General features: G+C 46.9%; 1 protein-coding gene across 3 annotated transcripts in view; it reads left to right on the forward strand.

Annotated features, from left to right (window-relative positions):
• LOC129862033 (contactin-1a-like) overlaps positions 1 to 20938 on the forward strand; it is a 164626-nt gene that overhangs the window by 26052 nt on the left and 117636 nt on the right. The window contains exon 1 of one of the 3 annotated variants that reach the window (XM_055933346.1): positions 14060 to 14153. The exons of the other annotated variants lie outside the window; for them this stretch is intronic. The gene's annotated coding sequence lies outside the window, so the exon portion shown is untranslated. Of the gene's footprint in view, positions 1 to 14059; positions 14154 to 20938 lie in introns of those variants that run through there. 3 annotated transcript variants of the gene reach the window in all.

Below are 20938 nucleotides of genomic sequence, written 5' to 3' on the forward strand. Positions count from 1 at the left end.
CTTACCCATGAGTAAAACCACCGATCAATAGCTTAACCATGAGTAAAACCCCCGATCAATAGCTTAACCATGAGTAAAACCCCCGATCAACAGCTTAACCATGAGTAAAACCACCGATCAACAGCTTAACCATAAGTAAAACCACCGATCAACAGCTTAACCATGAGTAAAACCACCGATCAACAGCTTAACCATGAGTAAAACCCCTGATCAACAGCTTAACCATGAGTAAAACCACCGATCAACAGCTTAACCATGAGTAAAACCCCCGATCAATAGCTTAACCATGAGTAAAACCCCCGATCAATAGCTTACCCATGAGTAAAACCACCGATCAATAGCTTAACCATGAGTAAAACCCCCGATCAATAGCTTAACCATGAGTAAAACCCCTGATCAACAGCTTAACCATGAGTAAAACCCCCGATCAACAGCTTAACCATAAGTAAAACCACCGATCAACAGCTTAACCATGAGTAAAACCTCCGATCAACAGCTTAACCATGAGTAAAACCTCCGATCAACAGCTTAACCATAAGTAAAACCACCAATCCAGCCCCTGTCCTGTGGCTGCTGTCCCAGTGCTGAAGGGCTGTGCACTGTGTTGTGCTGCTGCTGTGTGTTTGTGAAGTGCTTGTTGCTGGCTGCTACTTGGTATCCCGGACCCGGCCGTGGGCTGTGTGGGCCTGCACTGTGTTGCTGCTGCTTTGTGTTTGTGTAGAGCTTGTCTCTCTGCTGGCTGCTACTTGATGTCCCTGGCCCGCGGGGCCCCCTGGTAGAATTGGGCCTTAGAAGAGCCTATTGATGTGTGCCGCATTAGCATTCGATGTAGGCGAGCCTCCGCAAACAGTTCGGGCTCCAGTTTCACGCTACCTACCCTAAGAGTTTCCCACTGGATCCACTCTCAAGGGTCTGAAATGCCACCACCAGTCTCTCACTGCATACTCAATGAGAGTGGATAAAGGAAGGTAAAGAAGTGTTTGTCCTTGACTAAATAGCAGAGCCATTTGGATTGATGTGGCCCCCTGGATGCAAACAGGCTGGGTCACAACAGAACAACAGGACATTAGCTAGAGTGATGGAGTCAGGCCGGGTCACAACAGAACAACAGGATATTAGCTAGAGTGATGGAGTCAGGCCGGGTCACAACAGAACAACAGGACATTAGCTGGAGTGATGGAGTCAGGCCGGGTCACAACAGAACAACAGGACATTAGCTAGAATGTTGAGTCAGGCCGGGTCACAACAGAACAACAGGATATTAGCTAGAATGATGAGTCAGGCCGGGTCACAACAGAACAACAGGATATTAGCTAGAGTGATGGAGTCAGGCCGGGTCACAACAGAACAACAGGACATTAGCTGGAGTGATGGAGTCAGGCCGGGTCACAACAGAACAACAGGACATTAGCTAGAATGATGAGTCAGGCCGGGTCACAACAGAACAACAGGATATTAGCTAGAATGATGAGTCAGGCCGGGTCACAACAGAACAACAGGATATTAGCTAGAATGATGAGTCAGGCCGGGTCACAACAGAACAACAGGATATTAACTAGAATGATGAGTCAGGCTGGGTCACAACAGAACAACAGGACATTAGCTAGAGTCATGGAGTCAGGCCGGGTCACAACAGAACAACAGGACATTAGCTAGAATGATGAGTCAGGCCGGGTCACAACAGAACAACAGGATATTAGCTAGAATGATGAGTCAGGCCGGGTCACAACAGAACAACAGGATATTAGCTAGAGTCATGGAGTCAGGCCGGGTCACAACAGAACAACAGGACATTAGCTGGAGTGATGGAGTCAGGCCGGGTCACAACAGAACAACAGGACATTAGCTAGAATGATGAGTCAGGCCGGGTCACAACAGAACAACAGGATATTAGCTAGAATGATGAGTCAGGCCGGGTCACAACAGAACAACAGGATATTAGCTAGAATGATGAGTCAGGCTGGGTCACAACAGAACAACAGGATATTAGCTAGAATGATGAGTCAGGCCGGGTCACAACAGAACAACAGGATATTAGCTAGAATGATGAGTCAGGCCGGGTCACAACAGAACAACAGGATATTAGCTAGAATGATGAGTCAGGCCGGGTCACAACAGAACAACAGGATATTAGCTAGAATGATGAGTCAGGCTGGGTCACAACAGAACAACAGGACATTAGCTAGAGTCATGGAGTCAGGCCGGGTCACAACAGAACAACAGGACATTAGCTAGAATGATGAGTCAGGCCGGGTCACAACAGAACAACAGGATATTAACTAGAATGATGAGTCAGGCCGGGTCACAACAGAACAACAGGACATTAGCTAGAATGATGAGTCAGGCCGGGTCACAACAGAACAACAGGATATTAGCTAGAATGATGAGTCAGGCCGGGTCACAACAGAACAACAGGATATTAGCTAGAATGATGAGTCAGGCCGGGTCACAACAGAACAACAGGATATTAGCTAGAATGATGAGTCAGGCCGGGTCACAACAGAACAACAGGATATTAACTAGAATGATGAGTCAGGCTGGGTCACAACAGAACAACAGGACATTAGCTAGAGTCATGGAGTCAGGCCGGGTCACAACAGAACAACAGGACATTAGCTAGAATGATGAGTCAGGCCGGGTCACAACAGAACAACAGGATATTAGCTAGAATGATGAGTCAGGCCGGGTCACAACAGAACAACAGGATATTAGCTAGAGTCATGGAGTCAGGCCGGGTCACAACAGAACAACAGGACATTAGCTGGAGTGATGGAGTCAGGCCGGGTCACAACAGAACAACAGGACATTAGCTAGAATGATGAGTCAGGCCGGGTCACAACAGAACAACAGGATATTAGCTAGAATGATGAGTCAGGCCGGGTCACAACAGAACAACAGGATATTAGCTAGAATGATGAGTCAGGCTGGGTCACAACAGAACAACAGGATATTAGCTAGAATGATGAGTCAGGCCGGGTCACAACAGAACAACAGGATATTAGCTAGAATGATGAGTCAGGCCGGGTCACAACAGAACAACAGGATATTAGCTAGAATGATGAGTCAGGCCGGGTCACAACAGAACAACAGGATATTAGCTAGAATGATGAGTCAGGCTGGGTCACAACAGAACAACAGGACATTAGCTAGAGTCATGGAGTCAGGCCGGGTCACAACAGAACAACAGGACATTAGCTAGAATGATGAGTCAGGCCGGGTCACAACAGAACAACAGGATATTAACTAGAATGATGAGTCAGGCCGGGTCACAACAGAACAACAGGACATTAGCTAGAATGATGAGTCAGGCCGGGTCACAACAGAACAACAGGATATTAGCTAGAATGATGAGTCAGGCCGGGTCACAACAGAACAACAGGACATTAGCTAGAGTCATGGAGTCACATCTGGGCCAGGATTGGTCGGCCGTCGGTGATGTAATCTTACTGTGTCATAATGCCATAGCACATCTTCACAAATCCCCACTGAAACACTACAGCACATGAATGCCCCTTCCACAGAGAGACATTTTATATGTTTCTCTCTCCATCTAACTATATCACCATACAGTTCATCTGTGCTGCCCACATTGTTCAAAGTGAGTTATTCTGACATTACTACGATGCAATGCTCAAAGACCTATTCATTACTGCCTAAAGACATTTCCTTTCTTCCGTTTTGGAGCCGGAAAAAGCGTCTTTTGAATTCTGCAAATGCATGCTGCTGTTCATATTAATTGCATATTTAGTTAGCAACGGCAAGTTGCCTAGAGATGAAGTTCTAACATTACAGCCATGCAACATCAAACAACATCAAACATCCTTGTCTGCTATGAGTCCGTTTCAATAATGATGAGTCAGACTTATAGTTGAGTGAAACATCATACTGACATTCAGAGATGTTGTTATGTTTATGCGATTGAGGAAGTGGGTGTGTTTGCACATATTAACGTGTGTGTGTGCTTGTGTGTGTGCTTGTGTGTGTGTTTGTGTGATGCAGTACTCTTCGCTGTGTCCTTCTAACTTGCTGTAAGGACCTGTGTGACTGTGTGTATGCTACAGTGTGACTGTGTGTATGCTACAGTGTGACTGTGTGTATGCTACAGTGTGACTGTGTGTATGCTACAGTGTGACTGTGTGTATGCTACAGTGTGACTGTGTGTATGCTACAGTGTGACTGTGTGTATGCTACAGTGTGACTGTGTGTATGCTACAGTGTGACTGTGGAGATGTGTGTAGGAGATAACAGCCAGTGTGGATTCACCCGTCTCCTCCCCCGTCTCTACCAATCTACCTCCCTGTCTCCTCCCCAGTCTCCTCCTCCGTCTCCTCCCCCCGTCTCTACCCAATCTACCTCCCCGTCTCCTCCCCAGTCTCCTCCCCCCGTCTCTACCCAATCTACCTCCCCGTCTCCTCCCCAGTCTCCTCCCCCCGTCTCTACCAATCTACCTCCCCGTCTCCTCTCCCGTCTCCCCCCGTCTCTACCGATCTACCTCCCCGTCTCCTCCCCGTCTCCTCCTCCGTCTCCTCCCCCCGTCTCTACCCAATCTACCTCCCCGTCTCCTCCCCAGTCTCCTCCCCCGTCTCTACCAATCTACCTCCCCGTCTCCTCCTCCGTCTCCTCCCCCCGTCTCTACCAATCTACCTCCCCGTCTCCTCCCCGTCTCCTCCCCGTCTCCTCTCCCGTCTCCCCCCGTCTCTACCAATCTTCCTCTCCCGTCTCCCCCCGTCTCTACAAATCTACCTCCCCTTCTCCTCCCCCATCTCTACAAATCTACCTCCCCTTCTCCTCCCCCTTCTCTACTGGTCTCCTCCTCCGTCTCCCCCCCGTCTCTACCAGTCTCCTCCTCCGTCTCCCCCCCCGTCTCTACAAATCTACCTCCCCGTCTCCTCCCCGTCTCCTCCCCGTCTCCTCTCCCGTCTCCACCCGTCTTTACCAATCTACCTCCCCGTCTCCTCCCCCATCTCTACCACTCTCCTCCCCGTCTCCTTCCCCTGCCTCTACAAATCTACCTCCCCTTCTCCTCCCCCTTCTCTACCAGTCTCCTCCTCCATCTCCTCCCCCCGTCTCCTCCCCAGTCTCCTCCTCTGTCTCCTCCCCAGTCTCCTCCCCAGTCTCCTCCTCCGTCTCCTCCCCAGTCTCCTTCCCCCGTCTCTACAAATCTCCATCCCTGTCTCCTCTCCCCATCTCTCCCCGTCTCTTCCCCCGTCTCCTCCTCCCGTCTCCCCCCGTCTCTACCCCACCCGCCTCACCTCTCTGTGCCCTCTCCTCCATTCACTGTCATTACAGGTCTTATAGTTAGAAATAACCCAGCCAGTCTGTCATACAGCCTGAACCCCTTCACTACAGATACTGTGTGCTTCACCATCCTTTGGGAGGCATCCAATTCTCTGCCCACCCGTTTCACTTTCCCTCACAAATTAGAATCAAATATGTATCACTGTGTAGACTGCAGTATGTACTGACTCACTGTGTATCACTATGTAGACTACATAATGTACTGACTCACTATTTATCACTATGTAGACTACAGTATGTAATGACTCACTATGTATCACTATGTAGACTACAGTATGTACTGACTCACTATGTAGACTACAGTATGTACTGACTCAATGTGTATCACTATGTAGACTACGGTGTGTACTGACTCACTGTGTATCACTATGTAGACTACGGTGTGTACTGACTCTCTGTGTAACACTATGTAGACTACGGTGTGTACTGACTCACTATGTAGACTACAGTATGTACTGACTCACTGTGTATCACTATGTAGACTACAGTGTGTACTGACTCTCTGTGTAACACTATGTAGACTACGGTGTGTACTGACTCACTATGTAGACTACAGTATGTACTGACTCACTGTGTAACACTATGTAGACTACGGTGTGTACTGACTCACTATGTAGACTACAGTATGTACTGACTCACTGTGTATCACTATGTAGACTACAGTGTGTACTGACTCTCTGTGTAACACTATGTAGACTACGGTGTGTACTGACTCACTATGTAGACTACAGTATGTACTGACTCACTGTGTAACACTATGTAGACTACGGTGTGTACTGACTCACTATGTAGACTACAGTATGTACTGACTCACTGTGTAACACTATGTAGACTACGGTGTGTACCGACTCACTATGTAGACTACGGTGTGTACCGACTCACTATGTAGACTACGGTGTGTACTGACTCACTGTACTGTAAGCGGTATAATGATGTTGAATGCTGGCGCCGGAGGGGATGGCTGCCGGCTTATCGGGAGTGCGTGCTCAGTCCCCTCCTGTACTCCCTGTTCACTCATGACTGCATGGCCAGGCACAACTCTAACACAATCATTAAGTTTGCTGATGACACAACAGTGGGATCACCGACAACGATAAGACAGCCTATGGGGAGGAGGTCAGAGACTTGACCATGTGGTGCAAGGACAACAACTTATTCCTCAACGTGATCAAGACTAAGTAGATGATTGTGGACTACAGGAAAAGGAGGACCGAGCACACCCCCATTCTCATCGACTGGGCTGCAGTGGAGCCGGTTGAGAGCTTCAAGTTCCTTGGCGTCCACATCACCAACAAACTAACATGGTCCAAGCACACCAAGACAGTCGTGAAGAGGGCACTACAAAGTCTATTCCCCCTCAGGAGACTGAAAAGATTTGGCATGGGTCCTCAGATCCTCAAAAGGTTTTACAGCATCACCATCGAGAGCATCCTGACGGGTTGCATCACTGCCTGGTACGGCAACTGCTCAGCCTCCGACCGCACTACAGAGTAGAGGTTGACCGATTATGATTTTTCAATGCTGATACCGATACCGATTATTGAAGGACCAAAAAAAGTCGATAAAGATTAATCGGACGATTTTATATATATATATTTGTAATAATGACAATTACAAGAATACTGAATGAACAATGAACACTTTTATTTTAACTTAATATAATACATGAATAAAATCAATTTAGTCTCAAATATGTGTTGATGTTGATCTCTGATGCTGGATTATTCTGGTGGAGATGTGTGTGTGTGTGTGTGTGGTGGAGACTAGACTGTTGGTAGTGAGATGGGTATCTTCTCTGACATCATTATCTGTTCACTTCCTGATGATGCCTCTCTCTAATATCACACAGCATGGGGACAGGAAATCCTAATGGCAATATGGGGACCTGCACTATTGGATAGAGAGCGAGAGAGTGAGAGACTGAGAGAGCTAGACAGACAGACAGACAGACAGACAGACAGACAGACAGATAGATAGATGTGAGAGTGTAGCAGTGTATCTGACTGGAACCCATGCTGCAGCAGTATATAGTATGTGTCTCAGAGGAAAGGTCCTAGACACTCAACAAAACCCCATCTGTCTTTCATGATGCAGAATAGTGTGTAAAACATCCCTTAACCTACTTTAGCGTGGTTCTATTTCAACTGCAGGAATCAGAAGGATGGTGAATTGACACAGTTTGTGTATCCCAAATGGCTCTTTATTCCCTATATAGTGCACTACCTTCGACCAGAGCCCTGTATAGTGCACTACCTTCGACCAGAGCCCTGTATAGTGCACTACCTTCGACCAGAGCCCTGTATAGTGCACTACCTTCGACCAGAGCCCTGTATAGTGCACTACCTTCGACCAGAGCCCTGTATAGTGCACTACCTTCGACCAGAGCCCTGTATAGTGCACTACCTTCGACCAGAGCCCTGTATAGTGCACTACCTTCGACCAGAGCCCTGTATAGTGCACTACCTTCGACCAGAGCCCTGTATAGTGCACTACCTTCGGCCAGAGCCCTGTATAGTGCACTACTTTCGACCAGAGCCCTGTATAGTGCACTACTTTCGATCAGAGCCTTGTATAGTGCACTACTTTCGACCAGAGCCCTGAATAGTGCACTACCTTTGACCAGAGCCCTGTATAATGCACTACTTTTGGCTGCCATTTTGGACGCAGGCAGTGTACAGCATGGTTGGTGCAACTCAGGTTTTATTTTAGAAATAGACCCATACAGTTGGAAGATTACACTGTTATATAAAATAGTAATCTGGTGATCAGGATGTCCAACATTTCTGTTTATCTTCAATATGGTGCAAGGGAGGTGTTTTTCATATTTTCATGTGTTACAATACCTGCGCCCAAGATATATCTCATATCAGCTTTTCAGCTTTCCAAGTTTTCCATATGATGTAGGTGATTAAATTGATGTTATATCACCATGCATTCATACACACTGTTGTGTTGGATAACCCTGGTCTGACATGATGTCATCTATTTTCACAGGACTCTTTTAGCATCTACCTTTACACATACTGTATTCCTGTGTGAGTCAGACTAGCGCTGTAGTGGAAAGTGTTCTAACAATACACCTACACAGTATGGTGAGCCGTGGGTCCAACACTGTGACTGTGTGACTGGGCCAGAAACAGCTAGTGGACGGATGTTGACTCAGGTCTCATAGGCCTGGTCCCAGCCAGAGCTAATTGCGCATTGCTATTCTGAACACACACTGTTTTTAAAGATGGGGGGGGGGGGACTAAGGCCATGTATCAGCAGTGAATAGAAACAGCCTAAGAACAAGGCTCTGTCTCTATTGCTTGAAAACCTGTCCTTTCCTCGTCTCCTTCCCTTAATCTGCCTTCTCCTCATTCCCTTAATCTGCCCTTTCCTCATCTCCTTCCCTTAATCTGCATTAATTAGGAAAGACATGACAGTTGAAAACAATCTGGTGGACACTCATGATGGAAACCAAGCCTAGCTATCAATAACTAGCCTAAAATTGGAATTCGACTTGGAATTTCAGTTTACTTCCTGTCTGAATTGCCTGAGTTAAAATTGAACTGACCCCGAGCCTGGTTGCTGAACTGAGGAGGATTTGTGGTTCAATGTCTCAAAGAGACTGCACAGGATGAGAGGAATGTCATCATGGGGATGGATCCACATGAATATACATGTTGCCACTTCAGAGGGTTTTGGTCAGGCACTCAGTAGTCAATACAAACACAAGGCAGTCTTTGTCTTGTTCCCTTCAGAGCCTTGGGGAGGAAGACAGTTGCTCTTTTACCATTTTATCACAAAATAAAATACTGTAACAACCTCAGACACAGGTCTTAAAAATGTTAATTACGTAAAAACTAGGCCAGACAAGAACACAAGTCCACAAAGTGGAACCTCTTAGGAGGTCTACTAATCTGATCTGAAGAGCTTGTTAGAACTTGTTTTTGATATTATTTATTTATTGGTGTAATTTTCTCCATATTTAACCCGTTACGGGAGTAACACTGACTGTGATTTATTGAGTTGGAGTTGGTTTAATTAATAGTTAAAGAGGTTCAGATGTAAATTGAGATTTAATAGATTTAATAGAGAGAAAACAACTCAGCTTGATGCCCGTTTTCGAGATGCTCATTATAATATCTATCAACGTTTTAGAGATGCTCATTATAGTATCTATCACCGTTTTAGAGATGCCCATTATAATATCTATCACCGTTTTAGAGATGCCCGTTATAATATCTATCATCGTTATAGAGATGTCCATTATAATATCTATCATCATTTTAGAGATGTCCATTCTAATATCTATCATCGTTTTAGAGATGTTCATTATAATATCTATCATCGTTTTAGAGATGTTCATTATAATATCTATCATCGTTTTGAGATGCTCATTATAATATCTATCATCGTTTTAGAGATGTTCATTATAATATCTATCACCGTTATAGAGATGTCCATTATAATATCTATCACCGTTATAGAGATGTCCATTATAATATCTATCACCGTTATAGAGATGTCCATTATAATATCTATCATCGTTTTAGAGATGTCCATTCTAATATCTATCACTGTTATAGAGATGTCCATTATAATATCTATCATCGTTTTAGAGATGTCCATTATAATATCTATCACCGTTATAGAGATGTCCATTATAATATCTATCACTGTTTTAGAGATGTCCATTCTAATATCTATCACCCTCCCTGCTGCCGGTGGTCCAGTGGTATCCTAGACAGACCCACCACCCCCTCCCATCCTACTGTCTGATCTAATTCTAATGATCAAAGAAGATCATGATTCCTCCCTTATGGTTAGAGATCAGTTTATTTCCCCTTAGACTTGTCAAAGAATAATCTCCCACCCAGCTGACGTGGTGTCTGTTTGTTGTGTTGCTGCTGCTGCGTGTCTGGGTTGTGGAAAATCACCATATCACTTTAGCTATGAAGGCTTTGGGAGACCAGTTCCTGTTTGGTTCCTCCTATAGTTTCTAAGAATCATCTGAGATCCAGCTGCTTGAAAAATGTAGGATAAATACAACGTTAAAAGTGGTTCCTTCAAACCTGCTGCTCCTCAACTCTCCAGTGGTTCCTTCCATCCTGCTGCTCCTCAACCCTCCAGTGGTTCCTTCCATCCTGCTGCTCCTCAACCCTCCAGTGGTTCCTTCCATCCTGCTGCTCCTCAACCCTCCAGTCGTTCCTTCCATCCTGCTGCTCCTCAACCCTCCAGTCGTTCCTTCCATCCTGCTGCTCCTCAACTCTCCAGTGGTTCCTTCCATCCTGCTGCTCCTCAACCCTCCAGTCGTTCCTTCCATCCTGCTGCTCCTCAACTCTCCAGTGGTTCCTTCCATCCTGCTGCTCCTCAACCCTCCAGTCGTTCCTTCCATCCTGCTGCTCCTCAACCCTCCAGTCGTTCCTTCCATCCTGCTGCTCCTCAACTCTCCAGTGGTTCCTTCCATCCTGCTGCTCCTCAACCCTCCAGTCGTTCCTTCCATCCTGCTGCTCCTCAACCCTCCAGTCGTTCCTTCCATCCTGCTGCTCCTCAACCCTCCAGTCGTTCCTTCCATCCTGCTGCTCCTCAACCCTCCAGTCGTTCCTTCCATCCTGCTGTTCTTCAACCCTCCAGTCGTTCCTTCAACCCTGCTGTTCTTCAACCCTCCAGTCGTTCCTTCCATCCTGCTGTTCTTCAACCCTCCAGTCGTTCCTTCAACCCTGCTGTTCTTCAATCCTCCATTCGTTCCTTCAAACCTGCTTCTCCTCAAACCTCCAGTCGTTCCTTCCATCCTGCTGTTCTTCAACCCTCCAGTCGTTCCTCCCATCCTGCTGTTCTTCACCCTCCAGTGGTTCCTTCAACCCTGCTGTTCTTCAATCCTCCAGTTGTTCCTTCAACCCTGCTGTTCCTCAACCCTCCAGTGGTTCCTTAAAGCCTGCTGTTCCTCAAACCTCCAGTGGTGCCTTCAACCCTGCTGTTCTTCACTCCTCCAGTGGTTCCGTCCATCCTGCTGTTCCTCAACACTCCAGTGGTGCCTTCAAACTTGCTGTTCATCAACTCTCCAGTGGGTCCTTCCATCCTGCTCTTCTTCAACCCTCCAGTCGTCCCTTCAACTCTGCTGTTCCTCAACCCTCCAGTGGGACCTTCCATCCTGCCCTTCTTCAATCCTCCAGTGGTGCCTTCAACCCTGCTGTTCCTCAACCCTCCAGTGGTGCCTTCAACCCTGCTGTTCCTCAAACCTCCAGTGGCTCCTTCAACCCTGCTGTTCTTCAATCCTCCAGTGGTTCCTTCAACCCTGCTGTTCCTCAAACCTCCAGTGGCTCCTTCAACCCTGCTGTTCCTCAAACCTCCAGTGGTGCCTTCAACCCTGCTGTTCCTCAAAACTCCAGTGGTGCCTTCAACCCTGCTGTTCCTCAACCCTCCAGTCGTTCCTTCAACACTGCTGTTCCTCAAACCCCCAGTCGTTCCTTCAACCCTACTGTTCTTCAACCCTCCAGTCGTTACTTCCATCCTGCTGTTCCTTTCTTTATCTCTTACTTTCCCATTATCCTGTTGCTGCCTTCTGTCTGCTTGCTCCTGGCCTAGCCTGGTCTGTGTGAAAAGTGTATTGTTGTGCCTGGGCGGTGCCAGTCACAGAGTTAGGTCTTCTGGTTAGCCTGCTAGCTACTGTGATGTGATGTGTGTGTGTCTACAGTAGATCTTGGAGTGACATGCCCCATTCCTCACGACTCATGGTGTGTCTGGAAGGGGGAAAGGACCACTCTGCTGCAGGGATGGAGAGGCTGTCCTCATCTCCTCTTTACACTCCAGCCGACTGGCACTTACTGCACACACACACACGCACAAACTGCGTCTGCTCATGTCTCTCTCTCTCTCTCTTTCTCTTTCTCTTTCTCTTTCTCTCTCTCAGATCTGTTGTTATTATGTGGAGCAGTAGAAGAGACACACAGGGTATCTGGGTCCAGGCCCTGTGTGTGTGTGTGTGTGTGTGTGTGTGTGTGTGTGTGTGTGTGTGTGTGTGTGTGTGTGTGTGTGTGTGTGTGTGTGTGTGTGTGTGTGTGTGTGTGTGTGTGTGTGTGTATGTGTTAAGGGACGTGTCCAGACTCTGACCTTGTTTGCTAATTAAGTGTCAGACCTATTTTTCCACTTGAGAAAAAAAAACATATCTTAGAGATCGCCAGAAGGCTCTTGAAGCCTCTCGTTACTCAACCCTCTCAGCCTGACTGTTTGTGTGTGTTTGTTTGTGTGTGTACTCATATCATTAAGTAAAGATAACCATATGAAGGTTATTCTACGTACACCGTTCCTCTAAAACAACACATTGGACAATTCATATCACAGTACAGTACACAGCTTCTCACAGTTATTTCAATTCTTCTTTAGCCATATTTACAGTTGTTGCATCGCATTTAGCAGAAGGCTTTACATTGTAAGTGTGTTGTTCACCCAGCATGAACATTGCCCTATTTAACCACTAGCCTCCCATGCGGTTAACCATACACAACACGGCCCAGGGTTTTTTCGAAAGACCTATTCTACTCCACTGTACACTCTATAAAAGGTATTACAGTAAATAAAGAAATGAACTGTCAATTATTCAGCCATTGTGCTCATTTCTGTGAGTTTCCCCCCACCAGACATGTTATGTGTAGGCTATGACATAGATCTGTCAGTCTAATGTCAACCGTGACCTATATATGGGGACCTCGGTCAGAGGAGAGGCAGACAGGCTACAACACACTGTAGTAGATACCCTCAGTAATGACCTGAGAGTAGGACATACAGCACGTATACCACAGACAACAGAGAGTTCAGGGCCAGTGGGAACCAATGATGTAGTGTAGTGTATTGCTAGACTCTATGGTGGAAACCAATGGGGATGGGATTTCTAGGTTAGTGGGATGCTGAGGAGAACCCCTGGGGTTAAATGTTGTGGTTTATGTTTTGTGTACAATTTTACAGTGCTGCAGTGACAGACTGGCAGCAGGACTCACTATAGTAGTGTAGTGACAGACTGGCAGCAGGACTCACTATAGTAGTGTAGTGACAGACTGGCAGCAGGACTCACTATAGTAGTGTAGTGACAGACTGGCAGCAGGACTCACTATTGTAGTGTAGTGACAGACTGGCAGCAGGACACACTATAGTAGTGTAGTGACAGACTGGCAGCAGGACTCACTATAGTAGTGTTGTGACAGACTGGCAGCAGGACTCACTATAGTAGTGTAGTGACAGACTGGCAGCTGCTCTGGCTGGTAATGCTGTTTTAAAATCAGAGATGAAATGGAACCTCCTCCATGAGACAGTCTTGTCGGTACATTCTTGTCTATATCTCCATCACCTCTCTTTATTCCTCTGTTCTCCTCCTCTGATATCTCCATTCCTCTGATCTCCCCATTCCTCTGATCTCTCCATTCCTCCCATCTCTCCATTCCTCCCATCTCTCCATTCCTCTGGTATCTCCATTCCTCTGATCTCTCCATTCCTCTTGAGCTATCTCTCCCCACCTCTCTTGTCAAACCCCCTACCCCCGTTACCCCCTCTCTGACCGTGAACCGTCTCCCTCTTTCCCGCTCCCTCTCTCTCTCTCTCTCTCTCTTTTGCTCTCTCTCTCTCTCTCTCTCTCTCTCTCGGTGGAGAGCTCTGTGATTTGTTGACTGCTGTTCGGTGTGTGTGTGTGTGTGTGTGTGTATGTGTGTGGGGTGGTGATGGACTCCACAGTGAGAGAGGGGCCATTGTTCGTGGCAGCTCTCCACCGGGCGTAGTAAGTAGAGGGATATTGTCCTGGCCACACAGACGGGACCGGCTCCCATTCTGAGAGACAGAGGAGCAGTCTGTTGTGTCGGTGTGAGGCCTCAGGGGTGTGTGAGGTAGGTGGGACGGCTGGCTTGGTGTGTGTGTGTGTCTGGTGAGGTGGGATGAGATGAAAGAGGGCTAGTGGAGGGTATGGTAGGTGAGATGGCTGTCTGGATGCCTCTCTGTTTGGGATGAAGGTTGGCTCTGTTGGGAAGATAACCGTAAATGATCGACACTGACTATACCGATAACTTACCTAAGGCATTTTGCTGATATGGTTCATTAGGATAAGTAGCCTATACTAGAGAAATGTGAAGTTTTCAATGAAAGAAGTTTGCTAATATAGGTGATTGTTAATGGGACAATTGATGGTAGTACAACCATCACACTAGCAGTAGTAGTTTAAAGGATAATAAAATAACTGTGGTGCAGATTAATATTATAAACTAATCGTTCTGTTTATCGTTATCGCATCAATTCAGGTCATTTATTGTGGTATGGATTTATATCCATATGGTCCAGTTCTAGTTTGTGTGCTCCAGCCTACTGGCTCCAGCCTACTGGCTTCAGCCTACTGGCTTCAGTCTACTGGCTTCAGTCTACTGGCTTCAGTACAGCTCCAGCCTACTGGCTTCAGTCTACTGGCTTCAGTCTACTGGCTTCAGTACAGCTCCAGCCTACTGGCTTCAGTCTACTGGCTCCAGTCTACTGGCTTCAGTCTACTGGCTTCAGTCTACTGGCTTCAGTACAGCTCCAGCCTACTGGCTTCAGTCTACTGGCTTCAGGCTACTGGCTCCAGCCTACTGGCTCCAGCCTACTGGCTTCAGTCTACTGGCTTCAGTACAGCTCCAGCCTACTGGCTTCAGTCTACTGGCTTCAGTACAGCTCCAGCCTACTGGCTTCAGTCTACTGGCTTCAGTCTAATGGCTTCAGCCTACTGGCTTCAGTCTACTGGCTTCAGTACAGCTCCAGCCTACTGGCTTCAGTCTACTGGCTTCAGTCTAATGGCTTCAGCCTACTGGCTTCAGTACAGCTCCAGCCTACTGGCTTCAGTCTACTGGCTTCAGTCTAATGGCTTCAGTCTACTGGCTTCAGTCTACTGAATTCAGTCTACTGGCTCCAGCCTACTGGCTTCAGCCTGCTGGCTCCAGCCTACTGGCTTCAGTACAGCTCCAGCCTACTGGCTTCAGTGTACTGGCTTCAGCCTACTGGCTTCAGTACAGCTCCAGCCTACTGGCTTCAGTCTACTGGCTTCAGTCTACTGGCTTCAGAACAGCTCCAGCCTACTGGCTTCTGTCTACTGGCTTCAGTCTACTGGCTTCAGCCTACTGGCTCCAGCCTACTGGCTTCAGCCTACTGGCTTCAGTTTACTGGCTTCAGAACAGCTCCAGCCTACTGGCTTCAGTCTACTGGCTTCTGTTTACTGGCTTCTGTTTACTGGCTTCAGTCTACTGGCTTCAGTCTACTGGCTCCAGCCTACTGGCTTCAGTACAGCTCCAGCCTACTGGCTTCAGTCTACTGGCTTCAGCCTACTGGCTTCAGTACAGCTCCAGCCTACTGGCTTCAGTCTACTGGCTTCAGTCTACTGGCTTCAGAACAGCTCCAGCCTACTGGCTTCAGTTTACTGGCTTCAGTCTACTGGCTCCAGCCTACTGGCTTCAGCCTGCTGGCTTCAGTCTACTGGCTTCAGTACAGCTCCAGCCTACTGGCTTCAGTCTAATGGCTTCTATTTACTGGCTTCAGTCTACTGGCTTCAGTCTACTGGCTCCAGCCTACTGGCTTCAGTAGAGCTCCAGCCTACTGGCTTCAGTGTACTGGCTTCAGCCTACTGGCTTCAGTACAGCTCCAGCCTACTGGCTTCAGTCTACTGGCTTCAGTCTACTGGCTTCAGAACAGCTCCAGCCTACTGGCTTCAGTCTACTGGCTTCAGTCTACTGGCTTCTGTTTACTGGCTTCAGTCAACTGGCTTCAGTCAACTGGCTTCTGTTTACTGGCTTCAGTCTACTGGCTTCAGTCTACTGGCTTCAGTCTACTGGCTCCAGCCTACTGACTTCAGCCTACTGGCTTCAGTCTACTGGCTTCAGAAGAAGCTCCAGCCTACTGGCTTCAGTCTACTGGCTTCAGTCTAATGGCTTCTGTTTACTGGCTTCAGTCTACTGGCTCCAGCCTACTGGCTTCAGTGCAGCTCCAGCCTACTGGCTTCAGTCTACTAGCTTCAGCCTACTGGCTTCAGTACAGCTCCAGCCTACTGGCTCCAGCCTACTGGCTTCAGTCTACTGGCTTCAGTCTACTGGCATCAGAACAGCTCCAGCCTACTGGCTTCAGTCTACTGGCTTCTGTTTACTGGCTTCAGTCTACTGGCTTCAGTCAACTGGCTTCAGCCTACTGGCTTCAGTACAGCTCCAGCCTACTGGATTCAGTCTACTGGCTTCAGAACAGCTCCAGCCTGCTGGCTTCAGTCTACTGGCTTCAGTACAGCTCCAGCCTGCTGGCTTCAGTCTACTGGCTTCAGTCTACTTGCTTCAGCTTACTGGCTTCCATCTACTGGCTTCAGTACAGCTCCAGCCTACTGGCTTCAGTACTGCTCCATTCTGCTGGTTTCAGTACAGCTCCAGCCTACTGGCTTCAGTTCAGCTCCAGCCTACTGGCTTCAGGCTACTGGTTTCTGTACACCTCCAGCTTACTGGTTTCAGTGCAGCTCCAGCCTACTGGCTTCAATGTACTGGTTTCAGTGCAGCTCCAGCCTACTGGCTTCAGTGTACTGGTTTCAGTACAGCTCCAGCCTACTGGCTTCAGTCTACTGGTTTCAGTACAGCTCCAGCCTACTGGCTTCAGTACAGCTCCAGCTTACTGGCTTCAGTACAGCTCCAGCCTACAGGTTTCAGTACAGCTCCAGCCTGCTGGTTTCAGTACAGCTCCAGCCTGCTGGTTTCAGTGCAGCTCCAGTCTACTGGTTTCAGTGCAGCTCCAGTGTACTGGTTTCAGTGCAGCTCCAGCGTACTGGTTTCAGTGCAGCTCCAGCCTACTGGTTTCAGTACAGCTCCAGCCTGCTGGTTTCAGTACAGCTCCAGCCTGCTGGTTTCAGTGCAGCTCCAGCCTGCTGGCTTCAGTACAGCTCCAGCCTACTGGTTTCAGTACAGCTCCAGCCTACTGGTTTCAGTACAGCTCCAGCCTGCTGGTTTCAGTGCAGCTCCAGCCTGCTGGCTTCAGTACAGCTCCAGCCTGCTGGTTTCAGTACAGCTCCAGCCTGCTGGTTTCAGTACAGCTCCAGCCTGCTGGTTTCAGTACAGCTCCAGCCTGCTGGTTTCAGTACAGCTCCAGCCTACTGGTTTCAGTCTACTGGTTTCAGTACAGCTCCAGTCTACAGGTTTCAGTACAGCTCCAGCCTACAGGTTTCAGTACAGCTCCAGCTTACTGGTTTCAGTACAGCTCCAGCCTACAGGTTTCAGTACAGCTCCAGCCTACAGGTTTCAGTACAGCTCCAGCCTACAGGTTTCAGTACAGCTCCAGCCTACAGGTTTCAGTACAGCTCCAGCCTACAGGTTTCAGTACAGCTCCAGTCTACAGGTTTCAGTACAGCTCCAGCCTACAGGTTTCAGTGCAGCTCCAGCCTACAGGTTTCAGTACAGCTCCAGCTTACTGGTTTCAGTACAGCTCCAGCTACTGGCTTCAGTACAGCTCCAGCCTACAGGTTTCAGTACAGCTCCAGCCTACAGGTTTCAGTACAGCTCCAGCCTGCTGGCTTCAGTACAGCTCCAGACTACTGGTTTCAGTACAGCTCCAGCCTGCTGGTTTCAGTGCTGTGTGTCTTTTCTTCTGCAGATGCGCTGCCTCATTACCAGACAGACAGAGTGGACCGGTTTGCCTCTGCTGTATACTGTAGGGATGAGCCTGTTTTCTCTCTCTGTGTGTGTGTGTGTGTGTGTGTGTGTGTGTGAAGCCCATTAATCACCTGTTTATATTATAATTGCTCTTTAGTATTGATTACATGTTTTACTTGTTTAGGGGATACCTCAATAACTTTTCATATTCAGTGTTTTGTCTTCACATATTAGTCTGCCACACATAGCACTATGTATTATTAATGTAGAGTAAACCAATGATGCCAGTGAGAACCAATGATGCCAGTGAGAACCAATGATGCCAGTGGGAACCAATGATGCCAGTGGGAACCAATGATGCCAGTGGGAACCAATGATGCCAGTGGGAACCAATGATGCCAGTGAGAACCAATGATGCCAGTGAGAACCAATGATGCCAGTGAGAACCAATGATGCCAGTGAGAACCAATGATGCCAGTGGGAACCAATGATGCCAGTGGGAACCAATGATGCCAGTGGGAACCAATGATGCCAGTGGGAACCAATGATGCCAGTGAGAACCAGTGATGCCAGTGAGAACCAGTGATGCCAGTGGGAGACTAATGATGCCAGTAGGAACCAATGATGCCAGTAAGAACCAATGATGCCAGTAAGAACCAGTGATGCCAGTGGGATCCAATGATGCCAGTGAGAACCAATGATGCCAGTTGAAACCAATGATGCCAGTGAGAACCAATGATGCCAGTGGGAACCAATGATGCCAGTGGGAACCAATGATGCCAGTGGGAACCAATGATGCCAGTGAGAACCAGTGATGCCAGTGGGAGACTAATGATGCCAGTAGGAACCAATGATGCCAGTAAGAACCAATGATGCCAGTGGGAATCAATGATGCCAGTGGGAACCAATGATGCCAGTGGGAACCAATGATGCCAGTGGGAACCAATGATGCCAGTGGGAACCAATGATGCCAGTGGGAACCAATGATGCCAGTGAGAACCAGTGATGCCAGTGAGAACCAGTGATGCCAGTGGGAGACTAATGATGCCAGTAGGAACCAATGATGCCAGTAAGAACCAATGATGCCAGTGGGAATCAATGATGCCAGTGGGAACCAATGATGCCAGTGCATCCTTGTTCATTATCATATTTATTTATTTATTTATTTTATTTTATTTATTTTACCTTTATTTAATTTGGCAAGTCAGTTAAGAACAAATTCCTATTTTCAATGACGGCCTAGGAACAGGGTTAACTGCCTTGTTCAGGGGCAGGACGACAGGTTCCAGGTTGTGTGTAAGTGCTCCCTATATGTACTCAATGTTCATCCATGTGCTGTAACTATTAACAGTCAGAGAATTCATAGCCATAGAGAGTTGAATGTATTGCCTGCTAAGGGTGATGTATTTTCAATCCAGGTTTAAAACTGTAGAAAGGATTTTTCCACCTCAGAGGGTCCAGAGGCACTGCCACAGAAGCACCGTATGGGGTACGTCCCAAAAGGCACCCTATTCCCTATTTAGTGCACTTCTTTGGACCACTGCCCATAGATAGGGCTCTGGTACAATGTAGTGCACTATATATGGACTAGGGTGCCATTTGCGATGCAGACATGATGTGTTGTACTGTAGTGACATTTTATAATGAGTCTGTATGCATGAATCAAGTACTGTTATTTGATTAGCCATGTATGAATAGCAGCTGGCAGGGAAATGCTTCTTCTTTGGGGCCCTTGGGTTAGGCAGGTTCTTCTACTCCCTTCTCTCTCTGCTCCTTGAGATATCCATGAAAAAACAGCCATGTGTTACTAGGTCATATTAATGTTCCTATAGAAGGACATACCTCAATGCAAGTAAAGAACTGTGAATATTATTCATTGTTGATGAGCATAATAAAGGTTAATGTATGACCCTGAATGTTCTAGTCTGGATTTCACAGGTTGTTTTTTGTATACCAGCGTCGGTTTATTTAGTTTTTTAAATATTATTCAGAATATTATGAATGGGTGTTTGTTCGGTCTCTCCGAGCAGCCACTAATCCAATTATAACATAATCTGGTACCTCTAGCATCAAAAGACACATTTAAATAATGCACACAGATGGCACTTCATTATCCCACCAGACAAACTGGTTTGGCAGCAAAAGATCCCAGTGGTCAAATCTTGGCAATCATGGATAACGTTCCTGCTTTTGGCTTAAGCTAAATTCAAGGCTCTTGTCTGAGAGCTGAGGCCCAATGTTTTATTATCCATAAACAGCTACTCAATTACCCAGGATTGAATTAAAGTTAAGTCCCTGCATGCATACACTCTGATTAATTGGCTTGATTGTCTTAATGGTCGGAGGGAAGTGTTTTGGTCAATGTGGTTTCTGACTTGATACAGATATCAGATCATAATTTGATCACCCTGTTGCAGTAGAACTTTCCTTCTATGCAGACCATTTTACACTTGTAGTGTATTTGAGGTTTAAAAAGGGTTCTGAAGTTCAGACTTGATTTTCCCTTACGAAAAATGTATCAACCCCTCCAAAAATGTCCATGAAAACCTAAAATTGAACTACATTTAATCCAAAATGTAATCTACTTAATCCCTGAAAGTAATTATTTATCATGAGAGGACTGTAAACAAAAACTAGTAATACTCTAAGAAAGGTTCAAATCTCACCTTTTTGGTAAAACATTTTTATAAATTGCTTAGGTGTAGCCACTTCTGAGGACACAAGCTCAGGAACACAGTACAAATATGATGACAAAACTGTATGAATAAGGCTTAAAATTACTTATATGCTTTATAAATATTCTATAATCAAATTATAAGATTTCATCTTCCTTATGACTGTTAAATACATGTTTGTATGTTTTGTTAATATTTTCTAAAGGTCTCTCTTGATCAAACCATATGTCCCGGCCGCTGTGAATGTCACACAGAGCTCTAGCTTGGCTTCCTTGTCACGCCCTGACCTTAGAGATCCTTTTTATTCTCTATTTGGTAGGTCAGGGTGTGACTAGGGTGGGAAATCTATGTTTATATTTCTTT

The sequence above is a fragment of the Salvelinus fontinalis genome, chromosome 9 (genome assembly GCF_029448725.1).
Source record: "Salvelinus fontinalis isolate EN_2023a chromosome 9, ASM2944872v1, whole genome shotgun sequence".
In the NCBI taxonomy this organism is placed as follows: Eukaryota; Metazoa; Chordata; class Actinopteri; order Salmoniformes; family Salmonidae; genus Salvelinus; species Salvelinus fontinalis.